Genomic DNA, 6,015 nt, shown 5'->3' with positions numbered 1-6,015 from the left:
TTAATAAAGCCACTTTTCATCTCAAAAAAAAAAGAAACTGGTACACACATTTCTTATTATGTATGCAAAAATATATTCTAATATGCTTATTCCTGAGAGGTAAGACACTGAAGAACTTTCACTCATTTTCAATATTGAGTTTTTTAAAAAACAAAACACATCATTTTCTAGAAATTAATAAAGCCCTTCCTTTTTTCTTAAATGTTTAAGAATTAGAACACAAAATAATCTTGAAGGTGAGCTATTAAAACTGGAGAGGCAGACCACCTTGGCTGAGTACAGCTGGCTTTCAAATTGTAGCCCTGCGTACTAGTAAAGCTGGGCACCATTCCAGGCTTCACACTACACAAATTAGGCTACAGAAGTCAGTCCTGTTGACCTAGGCCTGTAATCTGACTAATGAAATGAACAGTGAGTGGCCCTTTCACAGGTCACAGACAGAAATGGTTCCTGAACCCAGACTGAGGGATCAAATATACTATAAAGTAATTTAAGGTTTAAGTTACTGTCCGACCACATCTTAAGACTTACTAAATTATGTACAAGAAAACATGAACAAGACAAAAATAACAGCCTGACTGCAATAAAAACACATCCCATAAAAGAGGAAAACAAGGAAGACCATATGATAAAAGTTAACTTCTCTCTTAAATAAAACATGAGGGTAATAAAATACCAAGCACTTGTGCTGGGTACTGGGGATATAAAAATCACAAAGTAGATACCTGCCCTTTGTGTCATAGTACCTGCCCAGGTCTATAGTATCAGAGAAAAATATAAATGAATAACTACAAAACCCAGTTAAGAAGTTATGTTACAAGGTTCACAGGTGTATGTACCCAAGAGAAAATTATCTGGTGGGCGTGGCCAGATAACAGGCTGGAAGTATGGTTGGGGAGGATGGGATGGCAGAGCACTGTGGGCTTTTGGACAGGGGAACAGCTTGCTGGGTGGCATGGGGAGCAGAGCTGTAAATAATTCTGACAACAACACAGACTATGGATGAGGAGAACAGTGATAGGGCACTAAAACCAGAACAGGATAAATTTAGTCACACCCAATTAATGGTGGTGGCGGTATACAAAGAATCAGCATAGCAGAAAACTGGATTGGGGAAGTAGGAAGCAGATTCAAGAACCACTAAACATAAGAAATTAACCAAGATCTGAAGTGAATGAATGGTCACAGACTGTCAGATGAAGTGCTGTGATTCAAACTTTAAATTATAGGTATTTCTGAAAGAAAAAAAGGATGAAACAATAAGCAAGGAATACAGTACAAAGAAATCTGAAAAATCAAAAAAGATTGGAAGTTGAAAGATTCCCCAGCCCCAAAAAAGAGAAAATCAATAGCATTAATTATAAATTCTCTTGATTTTTTTTTTTTTTTGCTTTAAATAAGGGGTGGGAGGGTCTCTAAGCTTCCCAAAGAACAGATATTATTTAAATAGTCAAGAGAGATTAAGATGACAACGCCATGGTGAAAAACACATGCGATTTCTGTACTCAATTTGCTTGGTAACAAAAAGTCTTTTAGAACTGTGATGTAGTGATGATTGTGAATGAATGAATGAATGAATGAATTTCATCCAATACCTTTTCTTCAGAGAACAATGAAAGGGCTAATTCAGAGCTCTATGGCTGAAGCCAAAAGAAAATCTTATAATTCTGATTGCTGTAGGCAAATATTATATTATACTGCCACTGTGAGTGAAAAACAAAGAAAGGACACATAAGACACAAAAATTATGTAACAAAACCAGTAGCTATGGGGAGCAGGTACAATCTTCACATCCCCTTATTTATCATGATAGGAAGTCAAAAGCTACTGCTTTATAGAGTGACAAAAATGATCACAATTAGGTCTATAGTAGTGAGACATGGTGGCACATACTTGTAATCCCAGCACTCTGAGAAGCTGAGGCAGGAGGATTGAAAGTTGCAGCCCAGCCTGGCAACTTAGCAACTTAATGAGATCCAGTCTCAAGATAAAAAATAATAATGAAAAGGTAGGAGGTGCATGGACGTAGTTCAGTGTAATGGCCCTGTGTTCAATTGCCAGTACCCAACCCCAAGTCTATTGTTAATTTCAAGTAAAGAGGAACATCAACTCTTTTTAGCTCCTCAAAAATGCTGGCATGGACCAGGCTGGATGCCTATAATCCTAACACCAGGGAGGCTGAGACAGGAGGACTGCTGCAAGTTTGAGGCCAGCCTCTGAACTACACAGCAGAGACCCTGTCTCAAAAAAATTAAAATGAAATGCTGGCATACATTACATTATTACATTGTATTACCTTATTACTGACATTATAAGGCATATTTACAATTCACATACTTGGTAGTAAGTATCTAAACTCTCCAATCAATAAAATGGTCCCCTTGGGGCCAGGGATTTAGCTCAGTGGTTTCGCCACCTGCTGCGCAAGCGCAAGGACCCAAGTTCAATCCCTGGTACCAAAAATAAAATAAAATAAATAAAATAAAATAAAATAAATAAAATGGTCCCCAATTTACAATGGTTTGGTTTAGGATTTTTCAGCTTTTCAATAACAGGAAAGCAATACCATTCAATAGAAACTGTATTTTAAATTGTGATCTTTCCCCAGCTAGTGATGTGCCGTGTGACACTTTTCTGCAATGCTGGGCAGTGGCAGTGAGCTGGAGCCAATCACATGGTACCAGGCTAAGTCACTGACATTCCAGTCTTCAAGCCGCTGAGCTATGCTGGTTCAGGAGCTTAGGAGAAGAGTACATTATTGGCTCATGACATTTCCAACTTATGAAGGGTTTACGTAATTCAAAAAGCATCTGTAATATAATTCATTTGCACTTTAACTTCAGTTAACATCGGATAACATTGTTAAAATTGATAACATTGATAACACTGTTAAAAATGAATTCAAAATTAAAATCAAGTCCACTTTTTCTGCTCTTAAAGAATATTATTATATTTAAAAGAGAATGGTTTAAAAACCATTACTGAAGAGAAAATTATTCTTGAAAGGATTTTTCTTATTATTCTTAAAAGGATTTTTAAAGACTCAGCTGTCACTATTTTAGAGGAGACCCTAAGAAATAGAAAAAAAAGAGCCAAATAGTTATATATTTGCTAATGAGAAGATTATGGGTGATTATGCCTTGTCTTTAAATTTGTGTTTTAAATGTTACTATTTTTATAATTTAAAAATACAAAAACACATGTTAGTATACTTTATAAATTCAAAAAATATATAATTATATATACAAACTAAAAGAGAATTTACAGACATAAAAATAAAGTTTAATGTTCAATTTTGTTTTTAGGAAACTGTTTATATATACCATAAAAACTGAATCCCAGCTACTTAGAAGGCTGAGGCAGGAGGATTCATGCCCAGCCTGGGCAACTTAGCAATTTAGAAAGGCTCTGTCTCAAAATAGAAACAGGCTAGGGATGTGGATCAGTGTACCAGTGTGAAGGCCCTGGGTTCAATCCCCAGTATTTTATACACACACACACACACACACACACACACACACACACACATGCATGCACACAAAGATGATAATGAATAATTGGGATACAAAAATCACTTTTGACCTATAAAAATTCAATATGCCATTTTTCTTACAAAGCATGAATATCCTTTAGGTAGTAAGGTTATAGTTGTGTAAAAACTACTTTAATTAAATTACTTAATCAATTCAGTGAAGAAACCTATGTAAATTATTTTATTGGTTAAATCAATGATTTTTAAGGAGGCCATAATCATATATCTGTTATTGTGTAACAGTATATTATGAAATTTAAAATAACCACTGATGATGTTTCCTTTCACTTTACAGAAGCAACTTTTAAAAACTGAGGATAGGCACATCTTTAAAGAGATTTTACGAGGAAGTTCAATGTATAAAAATATATAACAGGGCCTGGGATTTAGCTCAGTGGTTCCACTGCCTGCCTCACAAGTGCAAGGTCCCAAGTTGATCCCTGGTACCAAAAAACAAAACAAAACAAACAGATATGACTGCAAAGTCCAATTTGAAAAGTTCTGCTTCACCAGTCCTAGGTTTGAGATTGTTTTTATTCCTCAGTCTGGCTATAACATGCAACCTTATAGGGGCAAACTACTGAATTCTTTTAATATTATATTGTATATTAAGGCTCCCCATAAATATAATCAATTTAGCCAAAAATGGTACCTGGCTTTTTTTTCAATAGAATTTCTGTTTAAGTATATCTCTCCTTTTATTTTTTTTTTCTCCTTTTACAAATTAAAGAATGAGGGGAAATGTCCTCAGAAAGACCGGCAAAATAAATGACTAGCCAGTTCACAGAAAAAGAAATGTAATGACCTTTGAATTCATAAGAAGATATTTGCCACCACTCATAAGATAAATATTAAGCAAAATAATGGTGAGATACCATTTCTCACCTATCCAACCGAGGAAATGGTCAACAATACTGCACTGGGAGGAGCGGGGGAAACAGGCATTCTTATGCCTGCCCGTGGGTACAGTGGCATATAAAGGGTGGGACCACCCCACCCAGCCAGCTTAAGGGGGTACATTGTGCATAGAGAGTTTAAGAGTTGATTGGCTTTTCATCACTGCGTGCCAGCAAGTCTAAACAATGTCTGATTACATTTTCCCTGAAAAAATCTTTTGTGTTCTAAACTCTTAAATAAATGTTATAGTGACTGTGGAGTTTCAACATCATTTATGTAAGCTTCATATTAGCATATTTTTATTACGTAGTTCTCAATTCTGAATTATATACAGAAGTTAATGTGGCAAACTCCCAGTTTGGCTTCTATACATGGATTCAGTTAAACATTCATTTCAGAAGTTAATTTTATAATGTTCTGAAATCATTCAAGCTTCCTTTGAGCACAGTTCATGTATCTAGCACTGTAATACACATAACCCTACAATTAAACAATGAATTCCAAATAAACAATACAGCTGCATATTATTTCTCTTTTCTAGGTTATTTCCTCCCTCTCTGTACAAGTCTTAGATGAGTTAATCAGTCACAAAAATATTTGCAGTCAGCCAGAATCAGCCACCAATAATGAACAGTAAAACACAAAAAATTTAAACTGTTATTTAAAGAACAGTACATGGAAACAGTGGCTAAGGTAATTATCTATACAACAATAAAATATAAGGAAATAGGCATTTACACAGGAAAAATAGTAAAAATTTGGAGAATTCTAGGGAGAGACAACCAAAGATGCTGCATTTGCATTCCTAGAAGAAACCAAAAGGGAAATGTTTATCTGAGTGCCTAGTTAGCTATAAACGAGTGGATCAGATAGCATCAATGTTTACCATGATTCAGTCATTTTCTGGATTTTGCAGAAAAAGTTTAGAAGTTTTTTAAAAACAGCTTGTAAGTTTAATTTTCTCATAAAGATGTTTAGTAAACATTTTCTGTAATGTAGTATTTACATTTTTATTTTTACTAGCATGATCATATATTCGCCATTGTATGAAAGAAAACAATGTTGACATCTTATTTCTACCTGTTGTTACATTTTATGATTACTTTTGAAAACAATTTTGTCACATAGAGGAGGAATGTATTAAATAAACTGCCTGCTCTGGGCATCAAATACGCTAGGTATGCTATGGAGGAGTGCGAAATGATACAATCGGTGTGGAAGGTACACTAACAAGAGTTAGAGGTATAGTTACTGTTAGAGACTAAATGTTTGGGTCCTCTTACTCCCAAATTCATATGCTGAAATCTAACCTCAATGTAACAGGATTAGGAGGTATGGCCTTTAGGAGATGATTAAATCATGAAGATGAGGCCTCATGAACGGGACTAGTACCCATACAAAAGAGACCCCAGAAAGCTCCCCTGCTCTTTCTGCCAGGTGAGGAGACAGCAAAAAGGCAGCCTTCTGTGAACAATGAAGTCGGTCCTCACCAGGCATCCCATCTGCTAGCACTTTGATCTTGGACTTCCCAGCCTCCAGAAAGTAAGAAATAAATATTATTTGAGCTGTCCAGTCTACAGTACCTT

The 6,015-nt window shown here is 35.5% G+C and overlaps 1 protein-coding gene across 3 annotated transcripts in view; it reads right to left on the bottom strand.

The window, feature by feature from the left end:
* The window catches only part of Magi3 (membrane associated guanylate kinase, WW and PDZ domain containing 3), a 259,223-nt gene that overhangs the window by 131,797 nt on the left and 121,411 nt on the right, over positions 1-6,015 (bottom strand). The gene's annotated exons all lie outside the window — the stretch shown is intronic.

This window comes from Heterocephalus glaber, unplaced genomic scaffold, assembly GCF_053883595.1.
Source record: "Heterocephalus glaber isolate CG9 unplaced genomic scaffold, H.glaber_assembly_v1.0 deba00001442, whole genome shotgun sequence".
Taxonomy (NCBI): domain Eukaryota; kingdom Metazoa; phylum Chordata; class Mammalia; order Rodentia; family Bathyergidae; genus Heterocephalus; species Heterocephalus glaber.
Note: the sequence above shows the minus strand (reverse complement) of the source record. Positions and strands in the feature narration are given on the sequence as shown.